The 26,068-nt window shown below is 44.2% G+C and overlaps 1 long non-coding RNA gene across 1 annotated transcript in view; it reads right to left on the bottom strand.

Annotated features, from left to right (window-relative positions):
* Nucleotides 1-5,445: 5,445 nt before the first annotated feature.
* LOC119030180 overlaps nucleotides 5,446-26,068 on the bottom strand; it is a 112,110-nt gene continuing 91,487 nt past the window's right edge. Inside the window, exon 5 of the long non-coding RNA XR_005078197.1 lies at nucleotides 5,446-6,513. This is a non-coding gene — a long non-coding RNA (uncharacterized LOC119030180). The remainder of the gene's footprint in view (nucleotides 6,514-26,068) is intronic.

Raw genomic sequence — 26,068 nt, 5'->3', positions numbered from 1 at the left:
TGTTTTTCCTCCGTTATCCCACCATCTTTCCTATTCCTCTCACATCTCCGATCCCACACAATTATCTCCCAAATCCCCCCCTTCTCTCCTCTTCCCTTCCATTTCCCCCTCCCTCTCTCTCTCGTCGTTTATCCACCCTCATCTACCCCGACAGGTCCCAGGGTTCTCTGCCTCCTCCACCTCCCTCGCGGCACCACTTTCCCCCCTCATCCCATCCCAGAGGCCCGCCGTTAACCGGGTCAGTGTAATCCCGCCATACGTAATCTCCAGCTTAATCCCCTCAATCTCTCACGATTAAACACAAAAAGATGTCCGAACAAGAGCTGGAAAAAAAATGACGGCCCATTGCGCAACCGGCTCTTTGGTTGCTCTGGAGCAGGAGGGGGGTGGTGGTGGTGGAGGGGTGAGGAAGAGGAGAGAGGTAACCAAACAGAGCGATTTACCTGGAAGGGGTTATTCCCAAAATCTGTAAAAGCTGCTCTCGCCTGTGCGTAAACAACGCCGCTTGTCTCAACCCATAATTGGAGAATATATGAGTTGAAGTTTGCTGGGGTAGGAGAAGGACAGCTGAGGTAATGGAGTGAGTGGGAAGCAGCACGTCTGTATTCAACTGGAGGAGAACAGGGTGTCGTGAGGTTAACAACGCAGAGATCTTCACCATCACTCAGGAGTCTTTTATCTCTCTATCCCTTTAACCCCCCCCCCCCCCCCCCCCCCCCCCCATCCCTGCTTAAGGAGGCAGCTCAAAAAAAAAAAATCCCTTCATGACGCTCTCTGTTCAACATCTTTATAATTCTTAGTTTAAAAACCTCTGTGTTGTAAAAACAACAACACAAGGTGCTCTGGTAGACTTAAAATCTTGTCGAAACTCAAATACTGCCCTTGAAGAACAAAAAACTTTTTTTTTTTTTTCCTTGTTGCAAGTCGTGACGGAAAAGCTCCCCAACGTGAGGGCCGTCTGTCGTCCCACAGCAACAAACAAGGTCATAAACTTCATCTGCATGAATACACACACACTGTCACACACAGTCAGACTCAGCTTTTTTTGTGGTCATGTGTGTGCCGCCGCCGCCGCCGCCGCCGCAGAACTGGCGGCGGGCCAGACCACATGTGCTCCGGAGCCTGCTGGACCTGGACCCTGAAGGGGAGTCGGTGCCCCCTGTTAGGAACGCCTGGATTGCCTGCTGACGGGGGCACGGCAGAACCGACCCGACAATGCCACTCCGGATCGATCCGGCAAGGACAAAGCAGCTGCTTTGAGAGAGAAGGATGAAAATGGCCCCGGTGATTGGCCCACCGGCGACTTCTCACCACGCCACTGGGGACAGAGGTGACCTTTTTGGCTCGGAAGTCTCTGCCGCCAACCCAATACAGCGGGGTGGATTTTATTTATAGCGTTCACAGCTTTAATAAAAAAATTACAATTAATTAAGGTGGTGTTATTCTATATTTTTCTTAACGCATCAAGAAGTATTGCCTCCATAGACAAGCACTGTACTAATAATAACCCAAAAATTAAAATTCAGTCATTATCTGCTCACCCCCGTGCCGATGAAAAGTCAGGTGAAGTTGTTTACATTTATGGAGCTTCACAGCAAAACAGTGTTCTCCTAAACAACTGAAGCAGACAGAGACTTAGAAAAAAAAATCACCTAGATAGACACTGTTCAGGACACAGTGGAAGGTCCATAGCATGCCAGAAAACAAGAGATAATGCATACAAATAAAAAAAGAATAAAAACAGTGAATACAAATCAATGCTTATGCAAATTTGTATAAAAAAGAGACAGATATCAGCAAACTGCACCCACATACAAACAGGAGCGCCAGTGGCTCCACAGTCTGGATGAAAACCTGACCAAGATCATTTTCGGGGTCAGCCAAGGCCTGAATAATACCATTTTTCTGAAACAGACAGCTTGCACATATATTGGATTTGTTATTATGGCGGAGCAGGTAGGCACACCGACACAAATATTTGGCAGGCAATACACCATCTTGGAAGTTTGAGAAGCAGTCTCATGCTATTATTATAGGCCATATCAAGTCTCCACACGCTGCTTGTTCAGTACGAAAACCAGAGGTGGGCAGTACACAAATGCTCTAAATAAAAAGTATCTTCACAGTGACCAAACACACGCCAAATTTACAAGCAAGCATATTAGCTTGGGCATGCATCTTACAACACTATCTGTGGATCTATTTATTATTTGATAAATCACTGATGACATAATAATATTAATTCATGATGATGATGGTGATTGACTGGAATACTGCCAACCACACAGCGTGTATTTCATGCATTTTAACTGTGGTGCCAGATCAGCCGTGTACACATTACAAAAAAAGGAGACGAAGCAACTTGTTTGCATTGTTGGTTTTGAGTCTTTTCATGGGGAGAAAAAAAAAAAAAAGTAATATAACATAGATTATTGCCAGCCAACAGCAACAGGTCTTTCCAGAAACAGTGTCGCTCTTATTCTACATAATCCTCACAACTGAGTGGGTGCATCTGATATTGTTATGTTGGTGTTGTTCCCAGAACATTAGAATTAATATTTTTCCAGGACAATCATTTCAACTTACGAAACAGAGAAGAAAAAATAAATAAATCTTGAGCAAGCTGTTGGGGCTGAATGGTCGTTGTTGTTGCTGATGGTTGAATTTAAGACCTCGGACTCACTTCGGAGACTGGGGTCTGCCTCCTGTCTGGCACATGTTATTATACCGCTCACTTCATATATGTATGATTCACAGTGCGGATGTCCCTGTTACTCTGTAGATTATCCAGAGCAACAGGGACATTGTCGGAGCATTTCCATGCTGCAACTGGTGAACCAACCCATCATAGATCTGTAGTTGATAGCTAAGGCGTTGGCGTACAAATCTAACCCCTTTCACTTTCTCTGTCACCGCACTGATAAAAAAAATACAGACGAGCAACTTCACAAACAAACAAACATTACACAATTTGATGGCTGTGCGTCGCTCTGACATTCGTCACCGGCGTCTTTAATGGGGAAACTGGAGCCACGGGGGCAGATGACAAACTGTAAGACTTCCGCTTCTCTTCTTTCACACACTTATGAGAATCCGATACGGCTGGAGCAGCGCCCGGCTCGCTTCCCTTCCTACCCTCAGCAAGCACTCCATCCACGGGGGTTGATGTTAGGGGAAATACAGGGAGAGGGTGAGAAACATCAGGACTAAGATAAAGAGATGGAAAAAGGGTTAGTGGGTTCAGCAGAGAGCAGGAGAGGAGAAGCGTGGGGAGCCGGAGGGGGGGCAGCATGCAGGAGGCGAGGAGGGAGACTTGCAGTTTTTTGGGGAGACGTGATTTCTAGTGGAAAAAAGATGGAAGCGTTTGAAATGAGAAGACGCGTTTTAAGAGAGTGAAAGAGGGGAGGAGGAGGAGAGTCAGAGGAGAAACAGAAAACAGCTGGCTTAGAGGAATGCGGCGGAGAAGGAGAAAAACCCCCTCATGTGAAGACGAACCTGCATAATTCATGTTCTGCTCCTTTTAGAAACAGCAGCTTCATCAGGACAGGGCCGCTTGACTGTAGCAATGCAGTGTGTGTGCGAGAGGGAGAGAAAGAGTGCGTTGCGCTGAAGTCTGCTCGTAGCGGCTTGTTTGTTAGTTGTGCGCTTTTTTTTTTTTTTTCTCCCTGTGGTTGTGCTTTTCACCACGCTGGCGCGCAGTGTGCCTAAGCACACAGATGTTGCATGTATGTGTGTGTGTGTGTGTGTGTGTGTGTGTGTGATTGTGTGTTTAACTGGAAGTGGAGCCGTGTGCCTTCACCTTGCTCTGCTCTTCACCCTCACTCTCCCTGACTGCACTCTACAAGGCCATTAGAGCTCCCTGAGGCCCGCGGAGGCTGCTCGTCTCTGTGTCTGCTTTCATGTGTCAGTGAGTGGGCTCAGATGTGTGTGTGTGTGTGTGTGTGTGTGTGTGTGTGTGTGTGTGTGTGTGTGTGCACAGACGTATATGTGAGTGTGTGTGTGTGTGTCAACCCCACAGAGTGCATGGTAAAGTTGAACAGTAGTATGCTGTTTTTTTTTTTTTTTAAAGACAGTATGAATGGATGTATGTGGGTGTGCAGGCCGCGTGTACCTCTATGCTTCAGCTTTCATTATCAGAGTGCGGACAAAGACATTTTTTCTGTTCCTGTGCGAGAAATGTTAATACCCAGGTGTGTGCGCAAAGCGTGTGTGACTGCGTGTGTGTGTGTGAAAGCCGTACAGTACAAACCCCATGTGTGTGAGGCACTACTCCGGCAGCCCGTGCAGCTGCAAACAAGCCTCGGTGGGGTTGCGAAGGGACTCAGCAGGCAGCGCTGGTCTGATCAAAAGATCCCCGGGTCTCTGAAATACACAACTCGGGCTTTACCACTGTTGACTGCTAGATTAGCATGCCGAGAACAAACATCACCAGACAAATACAGACAAAAAAACATTCTTAAGAAGAGTCGGCACTCCCCGCCCACTCTCTTCGCAACCAATATGCTAAAATGCGACGACGTCGTTGCGTCTCGGCGCGGAGAGACAATAGAGAGGAAAAGCAAAGGAGAGAAAACAGAGGGAGAGAAGAAGAGACATCTTTTCTGCTGGAAAGGGCAATGTATTAGTCACAGTAGTTATCTCGGAGATACAACAGACATCATCAGAGAGAATATTGGACAAATGTTTCCAGCTCTATGAACTGATTACAGCGGCATAACATCCTCTAATCTGCACAAGAACCCATAACACACACACGGACAGGAATGTGTTTGTGCTGCGCTGTGAATGAATCTCTGACCACATCAGACATCAAAATCAGTTAAACAGTCATGGTTGGTACCACTCACGCTATAAAAACCATTGCATAAGCTCTCTTCTGTGGCTCTGGAGGAGCTTTGCCAAGTGTGAGATAGAAAGAAAAAAAAAAAAACATCACTACTGTAATAAAACTGATATCATGAGAGCCTCTGCTGCTTCAAGTCTGTCCCTCGTGAGTCCTCCAACTTTATGGAATTTTGATGCAAAATTGTAAACAGCTTGAGGAGCAATCTGAACATGCTAAAAATGAAAAAAAGAAAAAAGAGTTATGGTGTTTGGTTGGTATGGTTTTGTCTGTTCACTTATTTAAGCCCTTTTCAGCCCTCAGTGAAGAATGAATAGTTTGAAGCAACATTATGTCACTTTTACCTTAAAATAACAGCTTCAAGATCATGTTGATGGTACGGTGTCTTGTCATAGAGCGAATGGTGTCTCTGTCTCAGCCACTCCACGTTATAATATGGCAAATAAGGTGAGGACCCAAATACAGACAACACACAGGAGGCAGGATAGGGGAACAAAAAGCGAGCTTTATTCAAACAAAGCTGAAATACACACAAAAACCAAGAGCCCGAGCAAACCAAAACTTAATCAAAAAGACAAAAGACAAAGTAGCGACAAAAAAGGGCTTCAACAAAGTGCAAAGAAATAAAAAAAAAACAAATAAAAAAAAAAAACATGAGGAACAAAAAACAGAAACACACCATGGGGAGACACTCGGAGACACTGGAGAGGACGCGGCTGGGAAAGATGGGGTAGCGACGCAGGTGAACACAGGTGAACGCGGAGTGGCATCACGGGGGCAGACGGAACGAACTGACAAACACATGAGGGAGAACAAAGACTATATTCACACGCACAGAGGAGGGGATCAGGTGCAGGTGGAGAGAGGAGGGAGAAGGAAAGGTGAGGGAAGGAAGAGGAAAACAATGGAACGAATACCAAAGCCCTCGTCGCACAGGACTTGTATTACCTACAGACACTAATAACTCGTAACGATTCCAGTAATTGTCTGTGGTGTTAATCTCATGCAAATCTGCCATGTTTGTACCGCGTGAAGTAAAGATTCCACTAGAAATAACATAACACGCTCATGTGATATTATTAGTTTCATGTGAACTGGCATCTCAGTGATTTGGGGTCGTCTTTAACATCTGTTCAGAAAAAAAAACTAAAGAGTTGTAATCACTCTTTGTTGGATCACACAAGCTACATCATAGTTCCACTCCAGTACATTTTGGAGGCAAGTGTTGTACTGCACTTGCTCTCAATAACTGTAGTTATTAGTCACTTTGCACATTGGAGGCTCCATCAGAACCAAAGTAGTATTATTTATAAATTAACTTATTTCAATGGTGAATATTGGATGTGATAATCAGCCAGGTGTATAGTATACAGGTAAATATGTTGAATTTTACTTTCATTTAGTACATTTATTTTTAGATACTTTTACTCGAGAACTACTCCTATGGGTGACTTCTACTCAAGTATGACTTTTAGGTACTTTTATAACACTCAAAGTGGTGACAAAGCAACGGAAGGTTGTCACACTGAAAGCATCTGTTAATTTAAATGAGCTTCAGTGTGATTTTAATGTGTCTAACAACTGCGGAAAGTGAAAAAAACAACTTTAAGCAATGTCAGTAACGTGGCTGCTGGAGAACAGACGATGTTACCTTGAAGACGTGACATCATCTGTGGGAGTAAAGCACAAAATGTACAAATCACATGAGGTCCCCTTGTAATAGTAGTCTCATGCAAGGAGTTACTGGTCAGTGTAATTATTCCTCTGTGACTCCATGATGACTGAGAGAACACCTGTCTTGATCCAATTCCAGTGTAAAGGATGGGAGACGTATTTAAGTAAAAGTACTTATTCTGTTTATTAAATAATTCTATCCTGCATCTGCTGTTATCATGAATTAGTCCGAACAAGCCGGTTTCTCCCACAACTCACTTTGGTACTTAATTTACTCTTTGCGTTTCCCTCAACTGCGTTCTCCTTTTTGAGCTGCAGCAGACGAAAAAAAAGTCTTTGGGAACTCTGGAAGATGTTCACGTGGTCTGACTGACTCAGACAGCTGAAGCCTCCACATAGCTTCGGCTGAACTTTAATGTTAAAATTTCATTAGGAGAGGAAAAGTCTTCACGGCCGGTACGGTCAGCAGGAACAACTGCACCGCACAATAACTCGGCCACGTGAGCAGCAGCAGAACTTCAAAAAGTCTCATTGCAGCCTGCAACTGCAACTCTCCCACTGCCCAGCGTGAAATCAGCTATTAGTGTGGTTACACTTTCTTTCAAAACACTGCTGGTTGGCATAACCATGTGCAAAAGCTTCCCCCAGGGTTTTAAATATGTATTTTGAAGGTTGTTTGGGTTTTAATGTTATTCAACAGAGTGACTTGATGAGCGGGGTGTTTGTGGGATCCCTTCCTATTACTCCGGATTATGGCTCGTCCAGGCGCTTTTCATTAGGCCGGACCTTTGAGTTTTGATCTGAACGCGGATTATAGGATATTTACCGCCGCTGCCCTCTAACCTGTGCAACATCTCGCACCTGCTTTCATGCTGGAACGGGAGCAGCGGTGGGTCATGGGAGAACACAGGGAAGGCCCTCCTCTGAGCGTGTACGCAACGCCCATGGAAATGAACTTAAGTCCGCCACTAAACAAGCAGCTTTTTGATTCTCACTAATTATGAAATGGTTAAACATTCTGTGCGTGTTTCTCTCCTGCGCTTGAGTTGAGCCTCCGTACAGCCGCAGTCTTCCACCGGCTCGTCAATTAGAGCACCGGCCGAAGTGCGGCATGTTAATTCGCGGTAAAATATTCCTCCTCCAGCGCTAATTAGGTGCTAGCCGTGGTCGAGGAGCGCCGTTCGGCGAGCGAGAGCAGTCTGTGCTGCATAGCAGTCCCCCGGTATCGTTTGGCTGACCAAAGCAGCCGCGATAACAGGGAATTATTTTAATTAACCGGTGCCGCCTTCTGCAGCTAATGAGCCTAGTTAAAACGAACCCGACATCTTGCTGCAGCATGCATGTTCCCGGCTCCAGAACCGTGGATCATATACTCAAAAAACAAAATGTGTGGATAAATAAATTACAAGGTGAATAAATAAGAAGACGTACATGCATAGACAAACAAGCGCTTTGAATACCCACAAGGCGAAGAAGGCATCAGAGTCTCGAGGGAATGTCAGACAGCGTAAGAGAGTGTGTGTGAGCGAATGGCGAGAAAAGGTTTAGGGATGGCGGCCACGACATGCAGGGAGTGACAGCACACTGAACACCGGTGACCATCGTCTTTCACTCCTGGAATCTTTTTAGTCGGCACACAGAAAGCAAAATGATGAATTTCCTGTGTGAATGTGGGAGAAGGACACTTTTTTTCTCTTCTTTCTCCTTGCCACTGAGTCAGAGTGAGAAAAGAGGAGGCTTTGAAACTCTGCCCAGTCTCCTGCACAGAGCAGCAGAGGAGGGAGGGAAAAAAAAAGGAAAAAAAAAAAAGCAGAGTTGGCCCTCATCGCAGTTATTACTCTTCAGTTGTGTAACAGCGACATTTGCCCCAGCCTGAAGAACATCCATCTTTACCATCTGAACCACCTGCATTCTCCTCAGAACTGCTGGCTACGGGTTTGGCATCTTCACCAAACAAAAATATCTCCGTCACACGCAGGTGACACTCATTTTATTACCGGGATGCGCTGCATATGGATAGGGGAGCGGGTGTAGTACAGCGCGCGAAAGATGTTAACAAAGCTGCCGAGCTGGCAGGAGCGGGGACCTGCAGTATCGCACGGTGACAGCAGGTTTAAGTGTCTATGTGTGCACTCGGTGAGGTGACAGCGCGAGCAAACGTTGCGTTGCTTTGTAATTCCATATGTCTGCGCGATGAGGCCTCTGATACAGGACACCAGGCGGAGGTAATCACCAACGGGGCCCGAGCGCGGTGAACTACATCATCGACTAACAGCTCTGAGACAGCCTGCACCACTCTTATGTCCTCACACACACACACACACAATGCAGTTGTCTAACCTCAAATCAGCGACTCCGGCCTGTAGTGAAAGGCTGCTGTAAGTGCACTCTCATTACCTTTGCGTGGGAGCTGAACTCTAAATTAGTCAGCGTGACACATTCATTAGCCCGCTTGAGTTTACCTCTTCGAACCCGCTAATGTGCCGCACTGTACTTCATCTGCACATCACACATCTTACCATCATACTTAGCCTCTCATCTGAAAACCAAGCGATCCCGGCGGCGGCGGCAGCAGTCAAGGTCATTTGATGAGAGCTGGAGGTGTATGTGATGTGAATTCATTCACCGGATTGATTCCTCCTGCACGTCCTAATGATCAAACCCTGGCGGATTTAGAGGATAGTCGGGGCCCCTTCATGAGAGTGTGGAGGATAGTGGTGCAACGGGGAAATGAGCTACTGTAGGTGCGCACTGTTACAGTAGAGCGGGCCAAATGAGCGGCCGTTTCACGGTTTGAGCTGCAGATCATGTTCTCAGTGAGAGAGGAATAACCCCACTCGTCTTATTAACATGAGTTTGACATCTTACGGGTTGAGCCTTTATAAAAAGGCTCTACCAGGAACCAGAAAGGCTTCTCCTGTGTGGACAACCTGAAGAGAAAGCTATATGGTTCTAATGAGATATTTTATGTGAACAACTACATCAGCATTTAGATAAAACAATAAAATAAGATATTAGTGAATATTGCATTATTTGCCACCATATTTGATATTTTTCACAATATCGAACAGCTGTTTGTGCATCTTCTGGCTTTTAATTTGAAAATAAAATGCACATGGGATTGTTGTGGCAGAGGAGGCAAAGCCCACAGACATTTGGGAGTTTATTACAGGTTAATTGGCCTGATGTGGCAGCATGCAGGCAGCACTTTAACATACAGACATGGAGTAGACGAGATTGAAACCTACCAGCTCATGGTGGATCAAATTCTGATCTGGTGGGACAAATCCAGCTCACCAATTTGGCAATATTTCGGGTTTCAAAGCGAGACAAAAGGGCGAGCCAAAGGATTTTACTCGTGTCAACAGCTGACCTGAGGGGATTTTTCTTTTTCAATTGTTTCATTTAAACGATCTTAAAAAGCCTGAGGAAAAGAAACTATCCAGTACTTTAATACTTCAGAAAGAAATAGGAAAAGAAAGAAAAATTTGTTTCTGTAAATTATTTTTCCTTTCTTTCATCAGGTGACTCTTCAGATATTATCTTTGGATTGTGAGTGGCTTGCAAGACGGCAAGCTCAGGACCAAATGATCTTATGTAAGTAAGTGAGAAAATATTGTTTTTCTTTTGTTTTGTTTTTTTTTGGGTAAACTGGATGAACCAGGCCAAGAAACAAGAAAAAGAATAAGGAAAGAAACTCAGGAGTTGTTCAAATCACAGAAAAAGAGTGGGGAACAGAGAGAAAGACAAAGGAGAGGGAAAGAAAACTAACAATCTCTGAACATAAAAAATGGGCACAGTGAGATGGAGGTCTTTGGTATTTCCTAGGTCACACCCCCCCATAAATCAGACTTTGTAGCCAGAAACTCATTTTGGATTTAAACAGGTCTTTGTGCGCTATGATTGAGCAAGTGGGCGCGTATGTGTGACAGTACAACACGGCACTAATGAGATCACAAACCAGCACCAAGCGACGCTGGAATTAGTGCCTTACACACTGCCGCCCCCTTCTCCCCCCCCATCACCCAACAGCCCCCTAATTCCCCCACAACCCTCAGACCGGCTTTATTAAAACCTGGACATGAGGCAGGATTGAAAAATGAGCTGAACTCAATCTTGGCTTTGGACGGACGGGGGCCGAGTATGGCGCTCTGGAGGAGCGAAGGGAAATGACCTATGAAATACAGCCTTGTCTTTAAATACAATACGGCCCTTGTTACACACATGTAGAGCCAGAGTGTGGGCTGCACGCACATACACGCGCTTCGTCCCACGCACACGCATGCACATGCCAAGCCAAGCATCGGAGCAATTACGTGAACAGTATTTCGTGTAAGAGATGGAACGCGGACAAGGTGCCGGTTTAATAACAAAGTCTTCGCTCGAGACAGATCTGAGCGCCGTGATTCACCGGATTACAACCGAGCAAACAGTGAACCATGCAAAGTAATAATGAAGGAGGTATGAAAAGGATACATTTTGAAATAAGGTAAATCAACACAGTCTCTCGGTGTCGGCTGCCAGCTCACGCAGTGGGCCTACCAGATGACAGCGGCGAGAGAAGTAAAGCAAACACTGTGCTGCTTCTTATCAAAGGGCTCCTGCTGCCTCGGACTGGTTTTAATGAGGAATTAGCAGTAAAAAGATAAACAAACAAATTCTGATTCCACCATTCGTCTTGCAGTGGTCCGCCACGCCACTCGCCCCCCCCCCTCCCATGCCCATCAAAGACCCGAGGAGATCTGAGTGATGGGAGCTTTTCTTCGCTCGACGCCAGAGCTGTGAAATCTTATTGGCCGGTTGCGCCGCATGCCTTGCTGTGTTCTCACTGATTTTTCTTTTTTGTTTTTGAAAGGGGGTGACACTATTTTTCTGTGTTTGACCGACCAAATTATTAGTTGTGGCTCACAGAGCAGCAGGGAGTGTGTGTTCCTTGTCATTAAGGTGCTTTGCTGGGTCATTAGCAGAGAAGCAGGACTGCAGCACCGGGTGGAACGATGCATAAACAGACACACACTGTCACACACACACATACGCACACTCACACGCACACACACATGACACACACACACACACTCTGGATAAGCGTGGGAGGGTCACCACTGACTTCAGCCCGTGGCCTCGCTCTACAGATGATTAAAGCAAGCAGTGACAGGGAGAAACATGCGTGTGCGCAAATGCAGAAACAAACATACACAAAGATGAAGATGAAATCTGCACAGTGGTGTTGCAACACACCCGTGTGCACACACACACACACAGGCGAATAAACAGCTTTTGATCAGCTTTCAGGAGAAAGCTGGTCCACAAAAAAAAAAAAAAAAGCCTCACACACAGCGACAGTGGCAGAACATGTCGCTTAGTAACGCAGAGAGATCACTGGTACTCTGCCACAAACTGTAAAAACACATTGAGTTCAACTTTTGACAACAGATTAACATTTTAAATCGAAAATCTGAAGCTAATCCGCCGGCTGCTTTTTAATTATTATTTTTTTTATTTAACCTCGCCCCTCTTCCTGTCTTTCTCCCTCTCATTAGTCAGGGGCACATTAGCTTTCCCGCAACTCTTAGAGCCAAAGAAAGGAAAAAAGAGAGCCTGCGGCAAAGTGACCTTCTGGGGATGGAGGGAGGCCAGGGGAATTCTCTGACACCACTGATCTCCACCAAGTTCAGTCTCGGCTCAGACAAAAACTCTGATCTGATGCAGCCATCAGTGATTGACAGTGGAGATGGAGTGAATTTTAAGCGCCGTTTTCTGTGCGAGGGAGATCATTTGACTACAGACTGACATGTCTGGTGATGGCTGTTGACAAATTAACCCCTTGAATGAAATGTCACAAAGAGAAATCTGAAGGTGAGGAGAGAGCTTAAGTTTGATTAAAAGTGCGGGGATGCACCGGGGAGAGAAGTGTGATCAAAAAAAAAAAAAAGCTCAGCTTCTAGTTCCTCATAGAATTAACCTGATAAATGACTGCCTGAGAGTGTTGTGTACAAAGTGATGAGGTTTACTGACCTCAGGACTCCGCTCTTTTGAGAAGCAGCCGGGGCAGCATAATTAAAGGTTGCCGTTTTTGTTTTTCCTCGTTCCCACCACTGCAGCTATATCAAATTATGTGGCCATAGCTCTCGGCGACACTTGAGAGACCTCCAGTGCCCCGGTATCACCGCTAGACCCTGTCACTGTCAGCGCTTCTGCACAGAGCCCTGCTCAGCATGTCATATAACCTGCAGTTCACCAATTCTGTTTGTGCAGCCTCACACCCAAAATAAACACAGGTGGGTGGATGGATGGATGGATGGATGGATGGATAGACGTCTGAAGCCACATAAAAAAAAGATAATGCTACATATATATTTCAGATGACCTAGAAGTTGTAATAGTTCTTTATTTAATAAGATATGATATAGTCAGTATTATCCCCCCCAGGAAATACATTATGGTAATCTTGTGCTCTGGGAGTATAAAACTTTAGGAATAGCACATTGTAAAGTGAAACTCTTTCCCAGAACGGAGTCAAGGTAGCTAACTTTGAGGAATAAGACTTTCTAACAAGACTCTCCGACTTTAGATTTAGTTGATATTAGACTGGAAACGCTCTCACATCTGAGTAGCAGCAACTGGTATAAAGACTGGAAATGTGGAGAAACAGCTATCCCAGAACATCACCAACCACCAACTCTAAGGTTTACTCATTACAAAGAGATAAAAACTAATAATTGCATCTTGTTTGTCTTCATATAGGCCATAACTGTCTCTGACTCAGCTGTGTTCCCACACCCGGAAAGAACATTTTGCAGCAAAAAGATGTAAAACTGCAACTCATTGTTTTTTACATTTCAATTCCCATACATAATTATTTAAAGAAAAAAGCTGTTGTGAGCGTTTATGGGGCTGGTAGGTGTCTTTTCGTGCTTCAGATCGAGCCAGGCCAGGTTTTTTCCCTTGCTTCTAGTTTTGTGCTAAGCTAAGCTAAGCTAATCGACTCCTAGCTTGTTACAGAGCCACACTCCCTGAAATCTAGTTTTTGCAGAGTGTCCGGCCCTAGTGGAGTGCACGTGTCTCTACTCCTTCATGGGGGTGCAGAGTTCCACCGGGGCACCAGGTGTCTCTCTATTGTTTGAGTTTCAGGCCTTGCATTATTCCTCCTTTTCCTTAGTTTGTAGATCGACAACGTCTATTTTCATAAAGAAATTATTCATTGTTATTCCGCAACCCCTCGTGTATCATTTAACTTTCCTCCTTGCTGCAGTAATGTTTACTAGTGTGTCAGCACAACGTGAAATCACTGTTGGGTGTGGTTTCAGGTGCAGCAGAGGACCTCACCCATCACTGATGGTGCGTCGGCTGAGGTGAGACAGAATTGAAACACGAAAGCAAAGGAGGCACTCACAGTTTCTCACCCTGATCTTTGGCTACTCCTTGCTCCCATCAATAACAGTTTGCCCAGGTTCACATAACAATTAGTATATTTCAGTACCTTTGATATTTTGACTCCTTGCTCACTGTCATCAGAGATCTGCTAAAATGTATATAAACTGTAAACAAACCACACGTGACCTAAATAAAACTTTTTCTTTGAAACATAGCATGTCTCTTTGCGGTTCTGCTGTTTTCAATGGCTGCACGTCTCCAAAGTATATCTATTTTTTGCAGCCCAGGCACCAGATGCTACCACAGCTTCACTGGCCTTGGAAGACAATAAGGCTGAAACCTGAGGGTCAGAAAGCTTCTTGAAGTCGGCCCAGCGGACGATCAGCAGACTGAGCGGGAGGAAGATGTATCACCTGTAAGTGACTGTTGTAGTCCAGACAATCGTGATGGTGTTCAATTTAAGATATCAAGAACATTATTCCATGTAGATTCAAAACAGATGTAGAAACGTAAGAAAAGCTGTAAGAAGTGAAGAACTACATATGTATCAAAGTAATATATTCAGTACAACAGATGTATTTGGCCATAAAAGGCATAACTTATAAGAAATTGCCTGAAAATATAAATACTAGCAAATTTAACTTCCCATGACCTGTCAACTGTCAGTACCAACATAGAATAAATGTTGATTATGTACATTTTCACAAACCTGACATTTCTTTAGGTATCAATATCAATTCTTATGTTTTGACATCACTGTGCTTGTGCTCTGGTTAGGTTTAGACACAAAATCATTTGATAAGGATTAGGAAAAGATGATGTTTTGGATTGAAATACTTCAGCTGCCACAAACATGGCAGGAGATGTCCTGCGGTATTATTATAAGCACCACAAAACTAGAAATATCCTGACTTCCTCTCAAAAGAAAGGAGTTTCCAAAACTTGACTGAAACATATCCAGTGGTTTCACACTTCGAAAATGTGGAAACACAGTCCTGAACTGTGGTCACTGGCTCGGCAGCCTTGGTGTGTCACTCTACCGCCATCACCTTCACCTCCTGATGTGAAAGTCAGGTAATAAACGTCTAACATGATATGAAATGTCGTATAAAAACGTGGACACATCAGTAGTTTGCAGGTTCACTGTCTGCATTTTGTTCTGAACACTGAGCTGTGCTATCATATCCCACTCTTCCTCATAGGCCCCCCCCTTTTTCTTACTCCTCCACTTTCTTTTTACTTGGTGTGAGACATCCCTGCAGGATTTCTGTGTTTTCCTCTCAGCTTGTTTAGTCTGATTTAAACTTTCAACATACGGCCAGACTCCACAAGAGCCAAAGATTCAGGAAACCAGGATCTAAAAGTCTGCCGGTCGGGTCCAAGGACCAGTGGCAGACAGAGCCGGAACAGAGCCGACCGTAGATCTAAGTAACGGTGCATTTGAGGTGGTACAACGGTTCCGTTCCAGCAACAACTCGGCCAGCAGTGGAGGTCAGGCATGGTCAGTACCTCCCGGTTGGCATAGATTCAGCTAGAATTTACACTGTGCTGACATCGACCTCAGTGTGTGTGTGTGTGTTTGTGTGTGTGCATATTTGTGTATATGCATGTGACTGTGTGTGAAGGGGGGGTAGAGGCGGATGGGTGAGGGGTGTTGGGGGGGGTGTTGCAGGGGTGCGCTTGATGTCTTTATTCTGTTGTCTCACTGGGGGGGAATAAAGCAGGTGCTTACACGGCTCAGCACTTCCCTATGACTGTGCCAGCGCCGGGAGCAACCACACACATCCAGTGTTAATCACCATGTTCCCTGCCATTTCACTCACACACACACACCCACCCACATGCACACACACGCACACACACATATCCGCACACACAATGAAAAATACAGACACACTTGGGGCACCCCTACTGCCTGCAGGGAAATAGGAGGCTAATCCGACAGTGATCTAGTGACTCTGGAGAGAAACCACATGCGCAGAGGAATGTCACTGGCTTAGAGAGGGCTGAGTGTGTACTTCTGTGTGTGTTTCTGTCTTACACACACAGAATTGGACACAAATTCACAAATTTTCGACTTGGAACCATTTGATCTGGGAAGACTTTCTTCATTGACGACAAAATTGGAGTCTCAAATTTAGTTTCGCCGCGGTTAAAGTGGTTTTGTGTCCCTTTTGGGGGGTTACGATGTCGGCCGCGTTTGATGGATGAATAAACAAGAAAGTCGATAAATATACTTATTTATGACACTAGCAGGTCTGTGAGGACTTACTTGGGCACAGCTGTGTTTTCAGATAAATGTTGATGAAATGCTAAATGCATTAAATTTGATATGGACTAAACCTTTGATTCCACTGGACGCGTCTGTGTTGCCTGCTGTGCGACGCCGTTGTGTTCCATCCATCGCGCGACTCCACAGCCCACTGGGAGTGTTTCCTGCTTGTCTGATGTTGTGGACTTCATTTTGTCCTTGATTTTTTCTTGCTTCTACTGTGTTTGAGTGAGAAAGATACATATTCAAATACATTTTCGTTAGTTTGTCATAGTTTATTGTGAATATTTCCAACTTTGCTGTTATGTAGATCCCGAGTCGGCACAGGGTGTATTATTTTGAAAAGTGATTGGCTGCACTGTGCTATTCTGTGTTCTCACTTCCTGTCTGGCTCAAGCTACTGCCGGTGGAAACACAGGCATTGTAAGCAGCCATATTTGGATGAGAGGTTGGAGCTCACAAGGAAAACCTGACTGGAACTGCCAGAGAACCCGAGGACACGCTGAGTTGATTGGTACCAACATTGAAAAGTGAGCAACGAAAAAGAGAAAATCGCTGAAAATGAAGACTTGGTGCCAAAAAGAAAAGCAACGTCAGTTATCTGGAAGTATTTCAGCTACAAGAAAGGTGATATTGACCAAACAAGTGTTCTGTGCAGGTTAATTGTCCACAAGATAGCAGCAGTGCAGCATAACATAAAGTGCTATTCAGGTCATCTGAAGAAAATTCCTGTATTTTTTCATATCGCAATATATATTGCAGGGTTAAAAAAAATTTGCAATGTCAGTTTTTCGAATATCGTGCAGCCCTACTTGCAATTGAGATCATAAACCCATTAGGATGCTGTTTACTGAGGTAATAAATCAAGTGAGACGTAGGATCATTTTTTCATAAGCTTCCAATCAATCAACCTTCTTGTTGAAACCAGTGGATATGACCCCAAATGGCCATTAGGCAGAATGCAGACTCTTCCACAGTGGCTTTACTTTTCAGACCTGTCCATATATATATATATATATTTTTTATTTCATTCATTTTTTTTTTCAACGATAGAGACCTTTTGATTTTTCCACAGTGGCAGATGGACCAACCAACCTTTGGCTGCACTGCATGCATGGCTAAGAAGAAGTTTTCCAGGAAAGCAGGCATGTAACAACAATTATTTCAACACGCCTTCATAAAAGCAGCCCCGTGTGATGTGTGAACATGTCAGGGCTCATTATTTTGCCAGTGTGGGTGTGTTTCTCTACACATGCCACACACATGATAACAGGCACACTGTAGTAACAGGAGATGAAGGACAGTTGAGAGAAGGGGGGGGCGAGTTGAGAAGCAAACTCAAACATCATAGAAATAGAAAAAGATTACAGAGATTTAACCAGATAAAGAAAAATAAGAAAGCTGGCAAGAGCGGGAGAAGGATGGCAAGACGGATGAAGCGGATAGATGGAGAGAGTTGAAGCAAACAAACGGTCGGGACTCTCCTGGGAAGGATCTGTTCATCCCACACATATCGAGGGATGAAGGAGAACAAATGTTCCTGGGCCCACAAGTCACATAACAAAGATCGGGCCGTGCCACAGCTCCGTCAGATTCCTCTGAGCTTCTATTGTTAGAGCGCAATCCCCACAAGACACCACGGGAGCGAGCGTGGATTAGCAGCTCAACCTGTAGGAAATATGTCTCCTCTTTCTCAGACTAGTGCTCAGAAGTTGTGGCGGGACGCTGAGACACTCTGCTCACACCGAGGGTGAGATTTGACTGGAGTCCAGACACTAACAGCCAGGAGATATTTGGATTTTTATTTGTTCTGGTAAGCCATGCCAATGAACCAGTGCAGGGGCATTGCTTGTAAGTGTCAAAACTAATTGGGATGCAGCCTTAAATAGAGTTATTAATCTGTTGGTTTAACTTAACGTCAGCGCGCTGTTACGAGCGGCATGGAGAAACTCAAAACTTGCCCGAGAACAGTAATCTAACGGAAAACATGGTAAATCCTCTCATTTTTGTCAGTTATTTACTCTTCAGCAGTAATGCTAAGTGACGGCCTCAGTGCAAGATTTTATATTTAATGGGCTCTCCTCGACTCTAGATGCGCAATCATGTGCTGAACGCATACAGTTTGTTTATTTAGGAACCCCCATTAGTTTTTTATGCCATGAGAACTATCTGTCTACACAAGAGATGCGAAAAGACAAGACTTTCAAACATCATAGAGTGCCTTATTTTAGCCCCAAAACCCTGAAGTAAGTTAGGGCTTTTGCATGCTTGCTTGCAGCATTGTCACAAGATGAAATGGAAAATGTATAAAAATTCTCAACATGTTTTGCAGAAACGCACATCGTCAACATCTACTCTGGTGACTGGATTGAATAATCAGACATCTGTGATCTTAATCCGGTCCGAATCTGCCTATTCTGCAACTTTCTCAAGAAAGTTGATGTGATGACAGAGAAAGTTAGGAGCAACAGCTGGTTGTCATATTCAAGCTGTCTACAGCCACAAGGCATCCGTTACTTAACCTACATGAGCTGCAAGGTGCAAAACAACTCTGACCTACAGCCTATAAATGATCTTGCTGCTGAAGAACAGACAAACACAAACACGGCGTGGTCATTTCGAAATCACATGAGGTCCCCATGGTAATACTAGTCCTGTGTAACTAGGGCTTTGTGTGTCAACAGACACCTGAATGCCAAATAAGCTTCCAGCTGGCAATAATGTAATAATTCGCTGTTTAAGGCAATCAAACAATAAATCAACTATTAACACACATTTGTACTTAACGAAAAGATGAAAATTGATCATATAAATACTTTTTGCAGTGCAGTCCTTGAAGACCAGTCGCAGAGTGACGAACAGCGCAGGTGTGATCATCAACGACAACAATGGTTCTGTCTCACTTAGGGAGAATACAGTGAGCGTGACAGTGAGCTGGCAAATTGATTATTTACACCTCTGTTTGACGTGTGAGAAACGTCTGTTACGGTCTTCCCAGTTACAGATCTCACACCCACACAACTGCTTTTCACTTATTTTGAAAAACTCCTCTAATGACAGTGTGGGCACGTGTGAACTGTGACTACATGATACATCTCTGTCGCTCTCTGAGAAACTGCTAGAAAACAAACGCACGCAGAGAGTTCAGCAGAGTTACGTAACGTTTACCACTGTCACTACATGCAGTCAGAAAGAGGCAGGCGGAATCGCATCTTGCTTGGGCAGCGTGACACGACTGGTAACGCTCGCCAGGGAACAGACTCCTGGCAGGGGGAGAGGCAACAGGAGCAGCGGCTGGAACACTAATTGAAGGTGAGGAGCAGCTGGGAAGGCAGGCGGCGGATCAACGGCTGATTAGGGACGAGGCGCAGGTGTGAAGTACAGGGGGAGCATCACGAGGGCACCTGGTGGACAGGTGAGGAACGGTCGAGACGTGGAGGAGCAGGCAGCGGTAACAGAAGCCACAGCGGAGGAGGAAAGGGGAGAAGACAAGACCAGCTGTGGCCGTGACAATCATCCAGATTCAACTCATCCAACTCCCGGCACCGTTGTCAGACAGAACAAATCGAGCACGAAAGGATTAAATCCCTACGTCTGCTCTTGTTAAGTTGGCAAGTTGTTACTTTAAAGGGAGCGATAAGTGCACCCAGCCCAGCGTGTTCTTCTGAGGAATAACTGTACTGTAAAGCTCGCAGAGGTCACCAAACAACAGGAAAATTATATTCGATTAGATTTATGTGTTCATTTAGAGAACGGAGAGAACATTAATACTCGAGACACCGGCAGACTGGGGGAATAACAGCCAGCCTAACCTTGCTGAGAATTCAAGGTTCAGCTTCGATCCTAACCTTCAAAAGCAGATTGTTCTCTTGGTATAAAAAAAAAAAATCCTGTCATCTTGAGTGCAGAGCTACAGAAGTGACGTAACAGTGAAATGCTTATCAAATATTAATTGCATATGAAATGCTCCTCAGTGCCAGAAAATGTGCCATTCAAATGCTCCAGACTTATCTGGGTGCAAGGTTACCAGAGCTGCGTAAAAAGTAGAACATCTACAGGCTTTAATGCACGATATGTCATTTTCTGCAGTTCAGGGTCTCTATTAAGACAAAACAAAAGACATTTGCCCAGTGTTGCCCAAGGGAGGGGCAGGTTGAGCCAGGGCAGAGCCAGATGTTCTGGAGGAATAAACGCACAGTTGCATCGGATTCTGTTCTTATCCAGAGCGGCTACCAGCGGGAAGAGAGCTCAACTTATTTACTTTTGGCATTACCACTTGATTCACCTTCTCTCCTGTCTATCAACCTGACTGCAAGGGGCAAATAGCCATGTTTTCTACTTCCCAACTCCCTAGTTCTGACCACCTTGCTCCAACTCAGCCTTCATCTGGATCTCAACTACACATCTGTAAAGTAAGGTGATTGTATCTTGAACAGTTGTGATGCGATCGAGCTGACAAACCCCGCCCACTCGCAGATAGAGAGACATATCAATACCTGGCAAAATACTGAATACCTCCTCTGTTGCAGTCTCCGCTACAGAAGGCGTCTCCCTCCAGGAGGACATTTTGCCATGCCGACACGCAGACGTAAAAACTCACAAAGTCGGCTGGTGAGGATGTGCTACATGAGAGATTGTGCTGAGTTACAAAAGCTAGTGGAAGAGATACTAGTTCAGAAATTGTTATAACCTTATTTCTCCTCAGCTGACTTAGGAAGAATGTTGATTTTTCAGTCTTATTCCCAACTTTGGGATTTGAGTTCAGGTTGGTCAGCATCCAAAGCTTCAGCAATTGACAAGTTGGGAATGACACTCAAAAATCACATTTCTTACTAAGTGACCCTTTAAGCGTATTTATCAATTATATAATATTCCATAGGTGAAAGTTAAAAAATAAGATATATGGAGACAAAGTTCTCACGTTACTGACGTCATAGTTTTGAGAGAATTTACAACGCTTTTCTCTTAAGCTTGAAACAGTTTTTAGTTTCCTCCAAACACAGCATGTAGCAGTCATGAGGGGACCCGCACTCCATGTACAGTACTTCTGCATTGCTTCAAAATTCAGCTACCGCGGTTGCTTCCCGGGATCTGGACAAGTGTTTAAGCAGAATAATTTAGACTCCTGAGGTATACAACATGGTGCAGTTAAGTCGATTCAAAACAAGAAGGTCGTTGGGATGTGATGGGTTGTAGGAAGACAGTGAGAATAAGGTGAGATCTCGACCCCACGGTCCTGTGGTTTCGTTCTCTCCTTTTAGTTGCGCGGGTCTCACAACAAACATATTGATCGTGTTTACATTAACGGCTACGTGGGGCGATGCAGAGGAGAGGCTGGCCCCGCCTTTGCTGCAGTCCTGGGATCACTCAGACAGAGGAGGGCTAATCTCTGGCCAGACCTCAACCCACTACCCGCTTCATTCCCATCCTGTGCGAACAGGAGACGTACTCCTACTAACACCCACCACCTCTGCCCCGTCACCCCCGAGTCTGCGTGCTGTGGGAAAATACTCCAATACCAGCACAGAAAAAGCCTCTAACTGATCAAAGTAGATGTACACAAGCACGGACTGTAAAGAGAAAAACACAGCTGAGTTACTCTGATGTCATGAAAAACATGCACGCACACGAACACACACACACGAACACACACACGAGCACACACACGTACACACACACACACACACGCTCACTCATGCCCAGAAAATCACATCATACACCCTGACAAGCCATGACCCCGGCAGACAGACTTGAAAGCATGAAGGAAATCACCCAGTTGTGGTGGAGAAGAAAAAATAATTGCGTGAGAATCAATGTTCTTTGTCTAGGTCTAATAAGGGAGATATCAGAGAGTGGCAGAAAGGAACGCTTTTAAATCCTGCGAGCCTTTGGTCTGCAGCGAACCACAGCAGTGTACAGCTACCGTAGGGTGCTGGGTCTGATGGTAATTAGCTGAGGTTCAGCCACAGACCGTCACTGGTGGCACTGGGTCCTGATGAGCTGCTGCTGATGTATGTTCACAGAGACGTTTAAAGGTGTTTGATGCACAAGGAAAAGGGAAAGACAGGAGGACACTAAACACTGCCTGGCCAGGCCAGGAGGCGCAAAACACAACATCCATCAAAGCAGTTTGTGTAAAAAAATAAAATAAAATGGAAAGTCGAACTAAACATTACCGACCTGTATGCATGACGCTGAACTTCAGATTTCTAATATACTTATTTTATTTTTAATTATACATTTTAAAAAGAAACCAGAAAACAGGACAGAAATTGTTTTAAAGGCTTACATTATTGAACTTTAGATTTAAGCTAATGGATAAAGGAGAAGATGCCTTTAGCTGCAGCTACAGGGAAGGGAAGATTTCAGCTTAAAAAAGATGCAACTAACGTCTTTTCAAATCAATTTAGGATCTCGAGGCTTCTGGAAACTTGAATTACACTGGATTAGTCCAGAACACTTCAGTAGAACCTTTTCACGGCAGACATTTCTACTTCTCAAAGTAGAAAAGCACAGATGCACCAGTGTCCCTCTGTGGCCATGTCAGTGTGTGAGTTTGCCCAACACCACAGTCCATAAACTGTCTCACTGAAATGGAATGCAGCCATCATTAATGTTGGAAATTCCCCCTGGTGCTTCTCCTGCTTTGACAAGTCAAAATGTCGGCTGAGAAAAAGGGGATCTGTTGTTCAGCAGGATGCTGCAGCTCTGTTTTGCTGTGAAGCTCCAGAAATGTTTGGTGCACTAAGAAACTTCCCAAACGTTCCATCAACCTGAGGGCTGAATAGATAACGACTGAATTTTCATTTTGGGGTGAACTTATCCTTTAAATTAGTTTTAAATATGTGTCTAAAAAACACTCTTTTAGCTCTGTTTTAGTCTCCACCAACTCCTTTGGTAAATATCTGTAGCATAAAATTTTATTAGATGATTTTTTAGCTTTTTACTTGTTGTTGTTGCTGAAAACAGCTGCTGGAAACCTGGTTGATTAGAGTAAATTCAAATTGTGACGTGGTCAGGGATACCAAAACAAAGAGGGGGGACTGCAGAGTGACACCTTTCACACAGCAACTTGACCCACTGTTGAATCAAACGTATTGAACGTATGCAGCTTTAATCACTTCAATTCCGTATTTTTTTTAAATTGAAGTACAACATGAAACTAAATGCAGGAAAAAGCAACAATGTTGTATTCACTTCTTATTTTATATGTTTCTTAATCATTAGTGTCATCCCAGCAGTAACAGACTAATAAGTAATTAAACACTGGCTTGTTCTGCTACCATCTGTGTTTGATTAAACAATTCAAGTAAAAAAACATAAAAAAGGGCAATTATACACAATTTGGAGAAACAGAGATTAATCAGTGATTAATTACTCTGTCAATCAAGGGGCCCAACGTGGAGAGCATGTGTGTTTAATTAATGGGAGTTATAGAGAGAAACGTACAAACAGGTTCATCATATTGACAATTAGTATCATATCATTAAGCCTCAAACTGGTTCATGTTCATCAGATGGTCATAATGCAGCGGAAAGCCTGGGGAGGTTACGGTAGAACTTTCGGAGCCATCAGCGCCGATAAAACTCAGACGTGAGACTTGAGAGGAACTGCTTTGAGAGAGAAACGGCAGCCAGACGACGAGTTGTTTACATCTGGTTTTGACAGGGGAATTATGTTTGCTTTCTTCTTTTTCCCCTCTCCCCATTTTTTTTTTCTTATCTTCGTCTTATTCTTTTCCTTTGAAGGCACCAGACGCGATGCGGGGATGTAACCATTACAAAAAATATCATAAACATATTGTTTACACACAAAGAAACTCTAATAGTTATCTTGTTGTTATGTCCTGTATAGTTTTGAGACTTTGCTGATGTGACTGGCGATGATCAGTTTTTGTCATATTTTGAGTTCCGTCCATTTGTTTTCGTGACGTGTTGCGTTTGAACTCTTGCTGATTTTCTGAGATTCATCGTTTCGGTGTCCTAATTTTGTTTTATGAAATGTTTTGTGCAATCGTGATAATAATAACAAGTGCAGATGCTGCCTTGGAACGTAACACACGTACACGGGCATGCATAGAAATATAATATATGCAACGCAAATAGAATCCTCATACCTGATATCAATTTCCACTGTATCTCCGAGGTTGACCCATGACCTGTTGGATGTAGAGCTTCCAAAGACACAAGCCTCATTACCCAGGCTCCTCTCTGGCAGAGCAGGGTCTTATTTACCCCCGAGGAAGGACAGAAATAAAAAAAGACCAACGCTGGTGGAGTGATGGAAACAAAACACCGCTCCAGCGAAAGGTCAGAGTGGCCGTCTTCCTGTTCGGTGCCCACTGGCTCTCAATCATAAAAAACTCATTTGTGACATTGTCTCAATGAAGGAAATGTCACCGCGGCACAACATTTACACATCATTATATTGTACTGCAGAGTCACACATTTTCCAGCAAAGGATCTCTGTCATGTCCTGAATGTGCTGCATTTTTGAATCGCCGTTCGTTTCGTGTTTCGGCAAGCCAACGCTGGTTGCAACAATGACACTGCAAGTCCCCTAATGCCGGATTCAGACGATATCATGTCAGCCCAATATGAGCCCGACCCAACAGACTTCCAACAAGTTGCTGAATTTGTTGTGGAAGGCAGAAAAAGATCTAGCGTGCTAGTCTTTCTGTAGGCACTGTGCCGTATCTGGTATACACAATCCCCCTACAGAAAAACTAGCATGTTAGATCTTTTTCTGCCTTCAACAACAAATGTTACAAAGGTTAGAAAGTACTTCAAAATTGTACAGTGCTGAAGAGGTGCCGGGTCTACAGATCTTCTTCAGATGTAGTGAACAAAGTGATAGTTTGGTGCAGACCCAGTGAAATGTCACACCATCGTGATTTGAATATTGTCTTTGGGGAAAATTTAAATTGTGATGCACAAAATATTATTCCAACTAATCTTGAATCATATCGCAATTGTGGAATACATCAAATTAGTCACATTCTGATTTTTTTGCTCGAGGTTTCTGGAAACTTGAATTACACTGGATTAGTCCAGGACACTTCGGTACACCCTTTTCACGGCAGACATTTCTACTTCTCAAAGTAGGAAAAGCACAGGTGTACCAGTGTCCCTCTGTGGTCATGTCAGTGTGTGAGTTTGCCCAACACCAGAGTCCTTTAACTGTCTCACTGAAATGGGATGCAGCCATCATTAATGTTGGAGACTCCCCCTGGTGCTTTTCCTGCCTTGAAAAGTCAAAATGTCGAGAAAAAGGGGATCTGTTGTTCAGCAGGATGCTGCAGCTCTGTTTTGCTGTGAAACTCCAGAAATGTTTGGTGCACTAAGAAACTTCCCCGAACTTTCCATCAGCCTGAGGGCTGAATAGATAATGACTGAATTTTCATTTTGGGGTGAACTTATCCTTTAAATTTGTTTTGAAATTGTGTCTAAAACAACACTCTTTTAGCTTTGCTTTAGTCTCCACGAACTCCTTTGGGAAATCTCTGTAGCATACAGTTTAATTAGATGATTTTTTAGCTTTTTACTTGTTGTTGTTGCTGAAAACAGCTGCTGGAAACCTGGTTGATTAGAGTAAATTGAAATTGTGACGTGGTCGGAGATACCAAAACAAAGAGGAGCAGAGCGTTAAGAGGAACGATGCTGTTGGTGCTACAAGCTGGTGAACTGTGAAACAAAGTACATTTTCTGTACTGTTCTCTGACACCAGTCAGCCAGTAATCACTTCGACTGTTGCTTGTTTACATTCTTGTTCCCCAAAGTGGGTCCCTAGCACTTTCAATCCAGATGACACAACTCGCATCCTAAAAAGACGGCAAACATGAACTGGTCAGGAACCGACATGTAGTCGGTCAGGGTGATCTTTAACTAACCAAATTGCTTCGAAGC

This window comes from Acanthopagrus latus, chromosome 12, assembly GCF_904848185.1.
Source record: "Acanthopagrus latus isolate v.2019 chromosome 12, fAcaLat1.1, whole genome shotgun sequence".
Lineage (NCBI taxonomy): Eukaryota > Metazoa > Chordata > Actinopteri > Spariformes > Sparidae > Acanthopagrus > Acanthopagrus latus.
Note: the sequence above shows the minus strand (reverse complement) of the source record. Positions and strands in the feature narration are given on the sequence as shown.